The sequence below is a fragment of the Centroberyx affinis genome, unplaced genomic scaffold (genome assembly GCF_046629955.1).
Source record: "Centroberyx affinis isolate AG114_WGS23_722 - 3 ecotype Tasmania unplaced genomic scaffold, CSIRO-AGI_Caff_v1 ptg000877l_1, whole genome shotgun sequence".
Taxonomy (NCBI): domain Eukaryota; kingdom Metazoa; phylum Chordata; class Actinopteri; order Beryciformes; family Berycidae; genus Centroberyx; species Centroberyx affinis.
In genome coordinates, this window is record NW_027279469.1 from 17,562 (window position 1) to 34,091 (window position 16,530).

The 16,530-nt window shown below is 47.0% G+C and overlaps 1 protein-coding gene across 1 annotated transcript in view; it reads right to left on the minus strand.

Annotated features, from left to right (window-relative positions):
• The window catches only part of sulf2a (sulfatase 2a), a 33,390-nt gene extending 17,238 nt beyond the window's left edge, over positions 1 to 16,152 (minus strand). Inside the window, exons 1-2 of the mRNA XM_071521232.1 lie at positions 16,100 to 16,152; positions 7,971 to 8,039 (exon numbers count right to left, since the gene is read on the minus strand). The gene's annotated coding sequence lies outside the window, so the exon portion shown is untranslated. The remainder of the gene's footprint in view (positions 1 to 7,970; positions 8,040 to 16,099) is intronic.
• Between the last annotated feature and the right edge of the window lie 378 nt (positions 16,153 to 16,530).

A 16,530-nucleotide genomic window follows, 5' to 3' on the forward strand; every position in this document is an offset into this window, starting at 1 on the left:
GACTGTGGGCACCATGGGGACGTCTTATCTGGTGTTAAAAGCATGCCCTTGGGGGGTGGAGAGGCAAAGACCACTTCTGTACTTCTTCACTCCTCCCATTCTCTGTCCTAACCCCCCTCCTTTGCTTGCCGGCTTTCTCCTAGCCCTTTTGTCGGGGGATTACGGGGGGCTTAGAAACGCACACCCTGATCCCCCCCCTGTCCCCCATCGGAACCACACAGGGGGTTAAGACTGGAGCGCAGAGGGGAGACCTTAACACAATGATCTGAATTACAGAGGCTCTCTATGTGTGCCCACTTATATGCCCCCATTTGCTCTACTCAGAAATTACCACAGAGCGCTATTCAACGCTGGTGATTTTCCCACTAGGAATCTTGGGCTATATGCCAAAGCCCGGGGCAGATTTTTTGAATCTGTATCAACATTTAGAGAGTTCAGTGAGCGTATTTTTCAGCCAAATCCTTTCTCTTTTGTTCACTATAATCAGAAACATGCGTGATGGTCCTTTTAATCATCCGTGGTAAACGACCAAAACGAAATACCCACGGCAAACAAACAGGCCTCAGGTGAAACCGCGGCGGTGTGTAACCGCATCGAGCCAACACACACAGTCCACAGCCCTCCATATTGGGTGAGCGCGGGCTGTCTCCTCCTCTACAGGTCGGTATCCATCTCTCTCTGTCCCTTGCTCGGGACAGATGCCCAGACAGCCCATCTGTCTGTCCTGACCTGTGTGTGGGGCCGTGGGGGGAGCCTAAGTGGCCCAGGAAGGGGGTCTCTGGCACGCTGCCCACCCTGTAATGACAGTCAAGCTGCCAGCGGCTTGCCTAACAGCTCTGGAGGTCTCTCTGTGGCGCTACAGTATTGACGTTGTATCGGGTTGCATCGGGCTTGGCAGCCTTTTAATGAGAGCTCAGATTGATCAGGCAATAGTGGCTCTCCCTTTACTCTGGATGATGCTTATAGGCCGTCCCTGCAGGCCTGGCCGCCTTCTGATCTATAGCAGGGACTGAGGAGGGAGGTCGAGACACACACACGCTCATGCATGCTGCACGCACACCTACATATGCACGCACACATACGCACTCATGCACAAATACTCACACACACATATAAACCAACAAAAAACTGTGGGAACACACTATGGCTGTTAGAAGAAATGTTTATATTCAAATTTCAGTCCAATGTCCAAAAAAATCATATTGCATCTGAGTCCCAACCTGCATGTCAAATGTGTCAAAAACAGTATTTTGTTTTACTTTATTTACGTTACAGCCCATTGAACTGAATGCGTCCCTTGCTCCTCATGCCTTGGCTCCATAGACTCTCATTCTCTGTCAATCTTGCGATCTCTTCTACTAGCCTGCTAGTTTGTTTTTAGCACACAAGCTTGCTGTTACGGCTAGGCAAGTGAACCCAAGTGCAGGACACAGAGACAGGAGGCAGAGAGTAAAGTTCAAGGACAGTTTATTTACTGAGCTGGTAGCTGGAAACCTGGAGCTGAGGTGAGGCGCGAAGCTGGGCCAAGGCAGGACAGGGAAAGTGCTGAGGAGAGCCAGGCAGAGCGGGTTCCAAAGAGTGGGGAGCTGAACTGATGCAATGAGGGAAGCAGAAGAGGCAGGAGGACTGGAGACAGAGGCTGGAGTCTGACTGGCAGGCGGAATGATAGCTGAGTCTTTCCATGAACAGAGTGTATGATCCGGCAGAGAGGGGATGGCAAGCCGGGGATAATATACTGTGGACTGATGAGCTGATGGGAAGCAGGTGAGCAGACTGGAGACGAGCAGATTACATACAGGTGTGCAGGAAGAGCTTGAGCTGGGAGCCAGGAGAACGAGGGGAGACCACGCCCACACACAACAAGACAGAAAGAGAGAGACAGACAAAAAAGCACTGGGAACACAGGGAAAAGGAAACACAAGGCTAGGCAGGGATCATGACACTTGCTAGTGGCATCATGTCAGAAAACATCCAGCCTGACAAGCAGATTACTGCTCCTCTTAACTACTCCTCTAAATCATGTTGGGAAGACATTTGGATTCCCCTCAGTAGAAGGCAAGAATCTGCAGAACACCAACGCAAATTTTTCAAGCCCTACAAAAAACAAGGGTTATGAAAGTTTACTCAAACTAAAACCAAACTAAAGCTGCTAACATATTACTAGGCCTACGCAATAAACAACAAATCAACTTAAATTTCTACCCCCCAAAAAAGCCAAATCAATGTAAATATTTTCAGTTTTTGTCATTTGGCTATTGCTTTAATGAGAATTAAGAGTACACTGTGCACACTTTCCTGTAGTAATAAATAGGTCCAGCTTCTGTATTATCTCAACTATCATTCCCCAAATCCCATATTTTTTACACTATTCTCAGTAGAGCTAGTTCAAGTTCAAGTTCAAGTTTATTTGCAGTGTAATGGAACACAGGGAAAATAAAAAAAAAGGTAACAGGTGAAACAAATTGTGTAAGCGAGATAAAAAAAAACACAAACCCTAGGGGCTTATACTGAAATCTGACCTGAATAAACAAAACAGACAAAATGAAAGCAAAAAAAATCAGCAATAATAAGCTATTGCTATTGCTGAAATACTAACCCTTCAACTGAAAATAAACAACACAGAGACAAAATATGAAAAGTTGTAAAAAATAAATAAATAAAATAAAAGCCCAGACAAGGAAATGAATAACTTAAGTAAAGTTAAATAAAAAAAATGAAAATAATTCCTGACGCTTGCAAGCGCCTACTCACCCACCCACACACACAGGAAATGCAAAATAAAATCCCCCTGTTCCTCTGTGTAGCAGTTGAACTTGGGGTCACTAATTGGACTATAGAAATAAACAAAGTACGAATGGAGAGATAGTTGGAGAGTGAATGAGAGAGAGAAAGAAAGAGAGATAGAGAGGTTGACAGCGAGAAAGAGAGACATTTCAACCTGCTACTTGTCAAACTCTAATGGTATCTCCCTGCACTCACCACCCCGCAAGCCCCCCCCGCCCCCCCCCCCCCCCACCCCCCACCCCCCCACCCCCCACCTCCCCTGCTCCCCACCTGCCTCCCACCACAGTAACCACAGCCAGGCTCATGTCAAGGTCGCGGCAGCGGGCTGGGACCCCGCTCTCTCCTATTAGCCCTCCATTAGGCCACTGTCAGAGAGGCAGCCAGCTGTCGGCCCCCCTGTGGCTGTGATCATGACCCCACCTCGGCCTGTAAGACTCCCCCCTGGGATCCACGGCAGGGAAGTGGAGGGATGGAGGTGCTACTGAAACCCCCTGCTCACTCCTCATCATCCCGAGTGAAGGGGAGTGGACACTGTAATGACTTTTCAGTAGCCTGTACTATTGAACGCCGGGACACGGTGGCACATTTCGAGACGTGCTGCAGATCAGAGGAGCGCCACGGTGCTCAATCCGTCACGCTGAAACGCGATGTGGAAAAATTCAAATGTCAAATGCACTTTATAATCGATTTGCACGGGTGGAGAAGGCACACGTTCTGATTATGTTCTCCTCAAAATGCTCTTCACACATAGGCAGCGGCAACCTGCTCGCCGTCTCTGTCTCCTTCTCTTTCTCTCTCAAATTTTCTCCTTCGCTCTTCTATTAAACATGAATTAGCAGAGCCTTGATCAAGTTCATCACCCTTGCGTTGTAATTAGTGCTGTGTCAGAGTGTGGAGCGCAGCCCCATTTCACTAATAGAGTAATTATCACACTGTCGGCCGGCTCTCTGACCCCCAGCCCACCCCCACAAACCTTCTTTATTGGCCCTCTCAATATCTCACCATTCTATCAGCTCAGACAGGCCATAAAGCATCAGACAGGACAGGAGATATACCCAGCTATTCAACCGTGGGGAGAATTATAGAGGCCTATAACCTTTTACCGTGGATCACGTTGAGCGAAAAGGTCAATCAGATTCATGAGGAAAGCGTCGCGGATGGATGTCCGCCCTTAATGAACAGCGCATAGTGCCAAGACCGCTGTTGCGCTCTCCAACATGTGGAGTAGAAAAGCAGTAAAAATAAATGGGGAGCGAAGCCAATTCAAGGTGCACATAAAATGGCCTGTAAATTCATAGGGTAAGTAGGCAGAGGGACAGGGGTACAGTGCCTTGGTTTGAGGAGGAGAGAGGGGCATTCTTTTACATTTAGTAGTTAAGGGAGAATATAAGACTGTAAGCAAAAGATGTGGGGGGTATATCTCCATCAACTGTGTTGAATTTTTCACAGGGTGGGCAGTGATGATATACTTGGTCAGGGGCTGAATTTCAGTGCAGGATTGCGGGTATTGCGCATAATTTCATAGATTCCCGCAAATCTAGCACTTATAATGCGGGAAATTCCCGCACACATTTACAGCGAGGTCTAATAATGTTCAGCCAACGTTCCGCTGACAACACACCTGGCACGCTCTCTCTCCCTCTCTCTCTCTACGAGCCCCCTCTGCTGTTGCAGCATCTCTCGCTAGCATATACAGACAGGTTTCGTTTACATGGAGCCTTTTAATCAGAATAGCAGCCCAATCAGAATAAAAATGCCTCATATAAACACCTCAATCAGAATAAACTGGCCTGATCCGAATTAAATTTCATTCCGTTTGAGAGGGGTGGTATAACCCTTTCATAATCCGGTCGAGGGACAAAATTTCGTCATGTAAACGCTCATTCCGATCACTTTCTTTATCTCGCCTCTTTCTGCACATGCTCACGCATTTAACGCATGTAACGTCAATAACGTTCCCCTTTTTTTCGGGAGGATTCGAATGGATGTGCTTGTTATTAATCCCGGGGCGCTCAGGCTTGATGTAGGCGGTGCAGCCCATTTTTATATCAAGTCCTGACTCTGCCTCTCCGGGCCAGTTTTGGTTTACAGCGGTGAAAATTACAAATGGACCCAATCATTGCAGGGGCAAAACAAAATGTCTTTTTCTGACACTTATGGAGTCGTATGTTTTGATAAAACTGTTGCTTCATCAGAAAGAACAGCAGTAAAGAAATAACCGACGCAGGTCCATCTGTTAAAAACGTAAACCCATGTTAGAGTGCTGGATTCGGTGTTTTGCGCATGTCAGAAACTTTTATTCTGATTACATACTGTGGAGCATGTAAACGCACATCTTAATGCGATCGTTATATATAGAGCTCATGTAAACACTTGCGTGGCAATCTTCCTTCGGAATGATTTCATTCAGAATGAGAAAAAAGGGAACCCGCTCAGAAAAAAACACACGGCAGTACCAGTGATGTCAACATTAACAACGTTAATCCTCCGGATCCTCAGACAGGTAACGGTAACGTTACTAAGAAGCAGCAGTCCAAAGACAAGTTTCAGGCTAACTAACTGGCTCAGAATGGGGGGGAATTCCCCCCCATTTTGAAAAATGAATTTCAGGTACTGCTCGGTGTCATCCTGTGTTTCTTAAGCTCCTTGTTAACCATGCCTGTGTTTAAAAGCTATTAAAGCAATTATCGTAACAGCAGGAGAGCCGGAGATGGGAGAAGAGAGTCTTTTGTCGAATTTAGATGAAACCTCCTTTCAGCACCATTGCCCCAGATGGTGAGAGTGGTTATGCAAGTGGGCAGAACAGTTATTTTTCTGTTGTAGAGATGAGAGGTATTTTTTGTCTGTACACCATACAGAATGCACACACACACACACACTCACACACACACGCTACACAGCCAGCTCCTTCCTACACAAACAGAGAGCTGGCTTCCCAGTTAGCCGATGGGAGCTAACACAAAGCGAGGGAATTAACTGCTTCTGTATCGTTGCTATAAAGCCTGGCTAGAATGCTGAGCGGCATCTCAGTGTGTGGCGCCGCAGGTTGGCACACTCACAGGGGGCTTTATTGGGGTGCCGTCCTGAGCGTCGGGCAGCGTGCCCGATGTTGACAAAGCCTGGTATCGCCTGCTGTCAGCCCATTCTGTGTGCACCCGGCGGAAAGAATCAATTAGGCCAAGCTCACAACAGAGCACTTTAATATTTGACTTTTAATCAGTGGGCAGAAGGCGCACAGGGACATGGAAGAAGGCCGGCAGTTCCCATCTTGCTGATGTGGAAAATGAGGGTCAGGAAAACGCTCCCAGAGCCCCACGTCACGTATCGCATACACCAGAGAGGATGTGAGAACTCAGTCTGGGGAGAAACCGCCACTAACAACAGGCTAATCTCCCAGAATGGCAAGGAAAAATGTCCCTTCATCACTCACAAGATATCAAAAGCACCTTACGCAACCAGCTGCAAGAAATGGATGAGAAACATCACATATCTCTGTTCAGAAACAACCAGGGCTCTGAGGAAGGGACAGTGGTCGAGGAGAGGAAAATTGAAATTGATGAAGTCCTCACATGGCGGCTGAACTGTGCCTTTGAAGAGTTTCTCTTGAAGAGTTTTGGTTTTTATCCTGTACTGCCAAAGGCCCCTTCTGCCAGTGAGAGGAGGGAGAAGAAAGGGAGAGGTGAATGCTGTCCTCACAGTGGTTTTGAAGTGGAGATCAGTCCTCAAACAGAATAGCTCACCAAAGGCACATCATTCACCTGTCTTCTCTTGCTAGTGTCAGACAGACAAGAAGGCAAATCAAAGTTAAACTTCCTCCGATGCTCAGGGAAACTTTTTATGTAGCCAGCCACATTTTTCACAAACAAAACAGTTAACTATCACAGCTTTGTTCAACGGCATTCGTAGCGAGCCATTCGTTAATCAAAAAGGAGAGCTGATTACAGATACACATGCTGATCTTTTTGCAAGTGATTATGAGCCAGGCAGCTGTGCACCTAATATGGCCACATCTGCTGAATGCTGCTCCTTCTGCTGCCATCCAACTGTTCACACAGGATGAATCTGATCACATCAGCACCACAAGCCTGCTGGCTACTTACTGGTCAGCAGCCAACAGTACAGTAGTAGCGCTACAGTGCTGGCTACTCAAGCCATGTGTACAACTCATGCAGACTTCATTTCCTCTTTGGAACAAACAAAACTCCTGCAAAGACTTTTCCATTTTTCTGGAAATCAGTGCCAGTAACTAGTGATTTATAGCACACATCAAGGCCTGTGTTATCAGTGGCTGTATAGTAAAGGCATAAAGCAAGGTTACAGCATGAATCCACGGCAGTGAAGCCCAACGCCACAGTGAGCGACGTGATGTTTCAGCTATTGATTTATTAATTCTGAGCTCGGCTTGGTCATTTATTCTCATGGCTATTCCCCTCTGACACACCGGCTCCCCCTCTCTCTCCATACTTTTTTCAACTCTCTTTTTCTTTTCTCCATGATTACCATATGGACTGATGACCACCAAGGGGGCATCTGCTGCGGCCAAAACACGACCGCAACAACCACCACAGCTCTCTTTGATCATGCGCTCCATCTCAGTTGGCCCGACAATAACCAGTCTCTTGTTTGACCAAAAAGAGATGCAAATCACTGGCAGGGAGATGAAATAAGACGACGTGATTGTGAGGCCGACTGAAGCAGCGTGATGTGAGAGTTGCCTCTGGCGGTGATGAATCTATCCCCCGCGGTAAATACAGTGTTGGCGTTGACAGCAGCCTGCTGTGTTGTTTGTCTCCCCCGGGGGGTTGCAGAATCCATAGTGATAGGAGCACTAATAAGAGCCTATCTTACTCCTGCTCTGCGAGAGGTAGAGACTGCCTGATGGACAGATAGATGAGAGAGAGGCCAGTGGAACATCACACTGGACGGAGTGAACTGCCCACAGATCGGCGCTGTGTTCATATTAAAGATGAAACACGCAAACACACCCTCATACTGACACACATCCACACACACGCACATCCAAAATAAATACACAAACCTATAGCCATAGCGACAGCTGCATGAACATGCACGTGTGCAAGCCAACTGTGTGTGTGTAAGAGAGAGAGAGAGAGAAGAGGGAAGAGAGGGAAAGAGGGCAGAAAGAGAACTCCCTTTCATAGTGTGTAAGAGATGAGCAGCCTTACCTTCCTTTCTAAAGAAGCGTTCTCTGATGTTCTCCTCTCCCTCAGAAGTCAGCCTCTAACTGCCAAGTTCTGTAAGCAAACACAGTGTCCAGAGGAGATGAGCACTCTGAGCATATGCGTCCTCCACATAGGAGATCAAACTGAGCCAGCCTATCCAGGAAATGGCTCAGAAAACAGATATGGTAAAGCATGCTTTGGCCATAGCTACTCTGTTTTGGCTTTTTTTTTTATTAAGTCTATTCTGGCTCATCCCTGCCAGATGCCGGCCTCTATTGTCTCTGTCCTCCCTGACAGATGCCATAAGCCATTCTGAGTCCTACTTAGCAGATGCCACTCCCAGCCACTATTCCTCCCTCACAGATGCCCGGAGGATGATGACACATCTGTTTTCCACGAAAACACTGTGAAGAACATTATGATATGGAGAGTAAACTACCACATACAGCATGTCAATCCACAGGGTTTATCATCACACCCATCTGGAAGCAGTTACACAACATTTGGCTGATGTGCTGTGATGCTTTAGGAAGGCATAGTTCAGAGGGTGGTTCAATTTGAACTGTGTCAGAAATAGAGTGCAAAAAAGCGTCTTATCTTTAGCGTAATTACCTCTCACCTCCCGAGACATTGTAAGCCATAAAGATTAATAATCAGTTTTTCTTTGTTATGCTATGTAAGCGCCATTCATTTTCAGTCAGGCAGACAAGTAAATCCCCACAGAGCTTTAAACTAGGTGTCAGAACAATCTGAGCTACAGGAAAATAGCCGTTCTCACCCAGCTCTTCCCATCAAGCTGCTGTCTAACACTGTCTCCATGTCTGAAACTGCCTCTCGTTGTGATCTTGTAAGCTACAAGGCCTTGTTCTGTGTCTGCCTGTGAAGACGTGTTGACAGGACTGGAGCTGTCTGATCCGTGTTGTGATTGGACGGGTGTCAGCGGCCAACGTGTAACCATCTGAGCCAAGCCAAACCAACTTCGACATCTCCATAACCAGTCTGTAAAATGTTGGCCTCAATATCTCACTATTGATGGAGCCTCTAACATTTCATACTTAAGTCTTTGGTGAAATACTATCTGGGAGTATGTACACTACAAAGTCTCTCGGCAAGGTTGCATTGTGGTGATGCATGCACCAGTGCATACACACACAGACACATATACTGTATGTACAACGCACACGCATACACTCATTCGGTATGTGCAGCGAGGTCTTTGATATTCTAAGAATACGCTGGGAAACCTTATAAGCCCACATGAAGCTCCCTGCCAAGGCACGTCTCTGACCCCAGCTGCTCTCCACCCATGCCAGCTCTGCCAGCCACTCATGGGCATCAAAGAGAGGCGAGGCCAGGCACCTGTGCCTGTCTATCTGTCTGTCCGTCCATCTGGAGCAAACAAAAAAAAAGAGCTCTGTCGAGGCTTGCTTTGCACTGTGGAGCATTTTCCTCGACAGCTTAACACACATACACATTTGAAGCCAAGGGCACAAGGAGGAGGACCTTCATTTGTGCAACAACACTACAAAGACAAGAGACATATCATCCATTTACACAGGATTTTATTTGGCCCACGACGACATCCGCATAAACTTGCAGTATTCAGCAGACACCGCAGGCTGCAAACGGGAAAAATGATTTATTTTCCTTTTCTTTCGCTAAAATAAAGGAGTGACAGATTTAATATAAATAGGCGGAGAGGGGGAGGAGGAAGGGAGGGGATTGGAATAGGCTGCGGGTGACAAGGCAATGTGACAAGCGTGGCAACTGAGAGAAAATGCGACACCTGGCCTTGTCCTTGATATGGATAAGAGGATGATACATCAAAAAGTGACAGGGCAAAAAGACAGTTATTACCCAGACGAAGAGGGAGAGGAAGAAGAAGAGGAGAAAGTGACTATTTTTAGAGGTAGAGTAAAAATACGCCTGGCATTCAATTAATATTCCTTGCCATAAAGCGCTACTCTGTTCATCAAATCATGTTTTATTAAAGACAATAATCTCCTGTTCTTGGCAGACGTAAATCAAAACTGTAACGGCATTTTCAAATGTTCCAGCAATTACATCAAATGCCCGCGTTAACAAATAAAAGCGATCAGGCGACTCCATCTTCCTCTGAGCGTGATGAGCTGGAATGAGCTGTCCGTCTCTCCAGGCTGATCCTGATGAAGTTTGACCGAGAGGGTAAATGAGCGGGAGCCCGAGGCCATGTTTTCTTTGATTGGCTGCGTTCTCCCTCTCGGGCAGGAGGCTGATTGATTTCAGTGGGCTGGAACCCCAGCTCTGCCCCTATTGATCCTTCATCCCCAGCCCTGTCTCTCCTCCAATTAAGAGTTCACTAAGCCGCCACTATGGACCGCTCCTAATGAATACCACATTCCTGCCAACATCGCGATGTTCTATTCACTGTGCTCCCCACTCTCTGGCGCTTTCTCGCTGTCTTTCTCACTTTTGTTACCCCTTTCCACGCTACTCCTCCACCTTAGCCTTAGTTATTGTTCAATTATGGCCGAACAATAACAGTAGAATTGTCTGCATTTGCGATGAAGCAGCATGGGGCTTCAGGGGGGTGGGGGTGGAGTAAGGAATCAAGGTTAACGAAAGGATCCCACAGTTCATTAAACATAAGCATGGGTAGAAAAGTCCAAGTCTCTGTGCATCACTGGGAATCAACTGCTTCACCGGGTGCCAGAATCTAAGGATTAGAACGAATTGAGCTACTTTGGATGTATAAAATCAGACAGTCAGGGATATGTCTGGGTGTCAGGCAAGAAGGATCAAAGGATTCATTAGATTAGAATTAGATCAAACACACTGAAAGTTGTGAGGAGAGAGTGGGAGAGTGTGTTTGTGTGTACGTGTGTGAGAGTGGTCGACATGAGAGAAGACAGAAATCCAGACGTATTGAGAGTCGGAGCCAAAAGCTGTCTGACTCGGAATCAATTTAATTGGTACATTTACAGGTACTAGGAATTTGCCAGTCTTTCCCCACAACTCTTGATCTGTCAATCTGTTGATTTGTCCACCTTGAGGGGGCACTTCGCAAAAAGCGGTTCAGTCACAGGTCACTGGGGCCCTAATGCACCCAGCCTTAAACCTGTAATCCCGCTGCTTTGGTGGAGTGAGAAAATCCAATTTCAGAGATCTGTAATTCCATAAACCTTATTAGGCACCACAATAGCCGCTACACCCCGAGGGAGCAGGGTGAGGGAGGGGTGGAGGGTAGTTAAAGGCATGACCACACTTAACACAGGGAAAGAGAGAGAGGAGAGGATGATGATGAACACGCAGAACTGGAGATTAAGGTAGAGTCAGAGTGTAGCAAATCAGACAAATGAAGACATTGAAGAAAACAGAAGTCTTCTGCCACACCATACACAGCTACACTTTAAGTAAGTCAGCATGACTAGGTACAAGATAATGAAATGGGCAATGCTGTAAGATTCATAGAGTTAATTTTCAACGTGCCAGTCAGTATTTACAGTCAGCGTCCTCCTCCTGCCATCATCCTCCCTGCTGCTACAGATCTCATCTGTCTCACCTCAGTCTCAGACATAATTTGTTAATCTTGTCTTGGTTTCAGGCGAGCATCTCAAATTCTGTGAATTTGTTACACCACTTTTCTTTTCTATTCTTTTTTACACATAGTCTCTCTCCTGCCAATTACTGCTTGTATCTTTACTTCTTTCAAAAGCCTGAATAGGCCGGAGTTGGTGGGAGATTTGGGTTATGTTGTGTATACTTGAATAGAATTTCTGAATAGAAAATAGTTGTGAGTGCTTTTGGTCTTGGTCTTGACTGGTGTGCTTGTAACTACAACTCCAGCCTGTTGTTGTCCTCGGTGTACCGAACCAGGACCCATTCTACCACCACTGCATCCTGTACTCATTTAATCGTAGCATCAATGGGCCACTTAGCACTGCTGTTATCTGAGTGCTCTCATTGATTGTGTGTCTAAATCCAGGAGAGTGGGGTGTGTCTGTTTATTTGTTTTGCCTTACTAATGGACACCATACCAGCACACACCTCACTGAGCGCCGAGCCAATAACAGGCAGTGGAGGAGACACGGCCATGAAGGAACGGCTGGCAGAGAGGAATATAGATTAATCAATGAAAACTCTTGGAATAAAGATGTGAGGGATTCAGACGGTGGAAATGATTACAAAAATAATGCAGATGAAAATGATTACGGCAATAATTATGACAACAATGACGATGATAGGGTGCAGATAATTTGTTCATCAAAAGGAGGAAACATTTAAGAAAAGTGCCTTTGGACTTTCAAGAGGATTGAGTCAGATTTGGGCCGTGTTCCAAAATCTCCTGATCGCTGCTCTTAGCAACCGCAGCTAATTCCGTCATAAATAATTCACAACTGTGACGCAAAAGGCCAACGATAACCCCGGGATCTAAAAACTGATCAGAGGAAGAGAGCGGAGCAAGGATTTAATCCAAATTCAGAGAACTAGCTGGACCTTAGTGGCATCTCCGGTGTTTGATATTGCCAGTGAGAGGGGCCCTCTAGCCGCTCTCTCCCCTGAGATAGATAGGGCAGTGAAGCTCGTACTCTGTGGCCAGCAGGGTATAATTACATTTCCCCGTGGGGCACCTCCGCTGCAGCAGCTCAGCCATATAGAGGGAAAAGATTGAAATCTGATTGCACTCACACAATGGGAGAGTGGGTGTGCACACATGAACATTTGGAATTGCACGTGTACACCTTGCACAGACACTCATAAGAACCAAGGTGTACAGATATGGCAAAGGCAGACATGCACACACTCCCAAAGACAGACAGACAGACAGACAGACAGGACACACACACACACACACTCCTCGTTCTCCTCATTTGCTCCTTCCTCCTGTAGACTCGCTCTTCCCTCGCTACCCACTGTTGAGACAGGAGTGCTTGAGAGGCTTTGTCAAAGAGCCCCTCTGCCTCTCTATCATTAGAGCTGAGTGGAGCAGCAGCACTGAGATTTACACACTGATCTCCTGATGCCGCCTCATCACAGGACCCGTTAACAGCAGCTCATACATACAGATGAACAGGGAGACTCAGAGGGAGCCCACGTGAGCAATACTTACTGTCAGGCTACTTTTAATGTATTTTAAAGTAACCCTGTGTGCGTGTGTGTGTGTGTGTGTGTGTGCGCGCGCGCGTGTGTGTGTGTACGTGCGAGTGAGTGAGAGAGTGAGTTATGGAGAGGGCTAAAGGAGGCGGGAGGGAGAGCTGAGCAGTATGAGGTTTAAGACCCTTTTAATCTAACCTCTGTGTGTGTAACCAGAAAGGTCCAGAGCATCGGTAAAACGAGCAGCCACCGGAGCCGCCCCGGCCGCCTGCGGGCCCACAGAGACTATCGAGCGGTGTCACCTTGGCTGTTGTCACTGATATCTGCCACCTGTCACCAGGCGGCCCCTGTGGCCGGCGATGTGGCCACGTCTACAATGGGTCTGTCAATATCACTTCTTCCTGAGTGTGGCGATGGGGAACATGTCCTCTGCTTTCATCAACAGCTTGAGTCAACAGCCTAAGCGTGCAGCATTAGCATACAATACATATTCATGCCGGTGTCTCCCTTCAACTGCATCGCCGGCACTCCTGCACATTTTCCAGCCATTTTTACAAACAGCATGTCAAGTGCCCCATTTTCACCGGGAGTCCCACATGTCCTCTTATGTATTCACACCACAGCCACAGCAAACAGCGTCAACAGGTCTCAAGGTCGTCACTCCTACTGATTTTGTCTGTATGTGTGTGCGCGTGCGTGTGTGTGTGTGCATGAGTGCTTGTGTATATGTGGTGTTGATGTGTTTGAGAAAGAATACATGTGAAGAGTTGAAGAAGAAAAAGAAGAATAAGAAAGACTAGTCCATACCCGGGGATGCGCGCGCCACAACTACGTGCAGATTTGCCAAAAATGCGCATAAACAGTGTAAATTTGGGAAAATGGAAGAATCAGCTTCGTCAGTCCCTGCCTATGCCAATGCTCAATGCCCATGTGCAGGTTCAGATTGACTGGCCAACCCATTGAGGAGCAAAATGGATGCAAACAGACAGACAGACAGACGGACAGAGTTTTCCTCATTTTATCCTACTATAAAATGAGGAAAACTCTGTCTGCATCCATTTTGCTCCTCAATAGGTTGGTCAGTCAATCTGAACCTGTACATGGGCATTGTGGCGTGCGCATCCCCGGAAGTCTGCACATAGTTGTGGCGCGCGCATCCCCAGGTATGGACTAGTAGTAGGATATGAGCAAAATAAATGTAAATAAGGGTGTGGTGCATATGTGTGTGTGTGTGTGTGTGCATGCGTGCGTGCCTTTGCACAAGTGAATGTGCATGCATGCGCCTGCATGCGCATGTGCCATTATATCAGTAGGCATAACCGTAAGAGATTGTGCATGCGCATGCGCATGGGTGCAAAAGCACAATTGTGTGCGGATGCTTGTGTGAGCAAATGGCATTGTATCAGTGAGTGTAACCATAGTGTGTGTTTGCGCTGGAGTGCATGTGCACAAGTGAATGCATTCTCCTGTGCGCACGTTCCCATTACATCAGTGAGTGTAACCAAACAATTACAATTTAGTAATACTAATAGCAGCAGTTAGTGTGTTTGTGTGTGTTCACTTGTGAAAAACAAACACCTAAACAGAAAGTTGTGAACATCTGTGTGTGCATGTGTGTGTGTGTGTGTGTGTGTGTGTGTGTGTGTGTGTGTGTGTGTGTGTGTGTGTGTGTGTGTGTGTGTGTGTGTGTGTGTGTGTGCACAGTGCAGCATGCGGCAGCAGTGGTGACATGCCTGGGGATCAGCTGACAGGTAGACTAAGCAGGAGTGTCCTCCTCCAGTCCACTGGCGTCTCAGTGAGAAAAGAGGCCAGTTGATCTGGGGGTTAGAGCTTCCATGGCAGAGTGCGCCGTACTAAATAATGAATGCTTAAAGAACAGATCTGTGAAGCTCTGCTACTTCTCTCCATCCCTGCATCCGTCCATCCCTCCACCCGTAGAGCTGCAAACAGCACGGGGCAGAGGCATTCAGCTGTCTCCGCCATAAATATTTCAGCCTCTAGGTCACTGCCTGAGACCACCTCCACCCCGCTGCACTTAGCCCCCACTACACGGTGATGCCACAGCCTTATGACCCATAAAGACACTGACAAAACTCTGCTAGTGAGTATATTCACCGGGACTAACCACACAGACTACAGGCAAAGGCTTCTATAGGAGGGGCATGGCTGGAACTGTTGAAATGGCGCCTGCTGGATGAATGTTGACTGGTGGATATCTCCTAATTTTCTGAAAAGGTCCACGAGGTAAACAATCCAAAAATGGACTTGTCCTGCCTTTGGAAATAGTTGTATTTACACTGTTGTTGTTTTTATCTCAAATTTTAAAACCCACAGACTATTGAGCAGCGGTCGGGATTATATCCGAGCTAAGCAAAGATAAAGCAATGCTGAGACAATGAATGTTCCAGATTTCCAAATAAAAAAGACCATGAAACAGAGAGACAGATCAAACACAAATCAGATCCAACACCAAGGCAGACAGACAAACTGTGGAAGCCGACCAACCGACCCGTTACGCTGAACAAAGTGGATTCTCACAGATTCTCTGCACGTCGTGCACAAACCCTATCTCACAGTTCCCCTGGTGTAACAAAAGCATAATAGACACACAGACACCTGAACAACACTTAAAATACAGACACTTGAACTAATACTTAACGGAGACACAACACATGATGTTCACACAGTTCAGTCCAAAAACTACCAACTTATTTCAACAGATAAACAGCAGCTCCACTCCACACCGGTCCAATGCAAAGCCAGATACTCTGAGAAAGAGCCCAGTGCATATGATAAATGAGAGGTCTCATCTCCCTTACCCCGATAAGCAGCGCCGTTAGCGACTGTATGAATAAATCTCAGAGGCGAACAGAATGGATCAGAGCATTCAAGTGTAAACTAGGGCAAAGCTCCAGCACTGCACCTTCTGGATATGCTACTCTGGAGACAAGTCCCTGGGTAGAACAACCGATCACGCACACACCGAGGGAAACACACGCTGTCCTCAGTCATCTATTACACAAACACACACACACTAACTGACACCCACATACACACACCTGTTTTGGTCAGTCCAGTCCCGTCCAGTCCTGTCCGGTCTCTTCCGATCCAGTCCCCTGTGCTGGCAGAGTGAGGAGCTAGTCTCACCCCCCACGCAGCCCGGTGCAGACAGCTCACTGTTATAGATGCACTGACAAGTGAAAGGAGGGAGGCGTGGTTTCACATGAGATAAATAAAAGAGGGAGGGAACGGGGGAGGAGAGAGGCTCCCTCAATCTACAATTCAATTTTGCCCTCACTCCCCCTTTCGCCGCGTCGCTGTCTTTCTCGCCCTCTCTCCCTGTTTTTAGCGTATTCTCGCTTTTACTCTGTCACTCCCTCTCCTTTTCCTTTTTCCTCCCTCCTCCCTGTTTATCCCTCCTCGGCTCTCTGTTTCCATTCATTTCTGCTTTTCTTCTACTATGTTGTTTCCTGTTTCTTCTCTCTCTCTC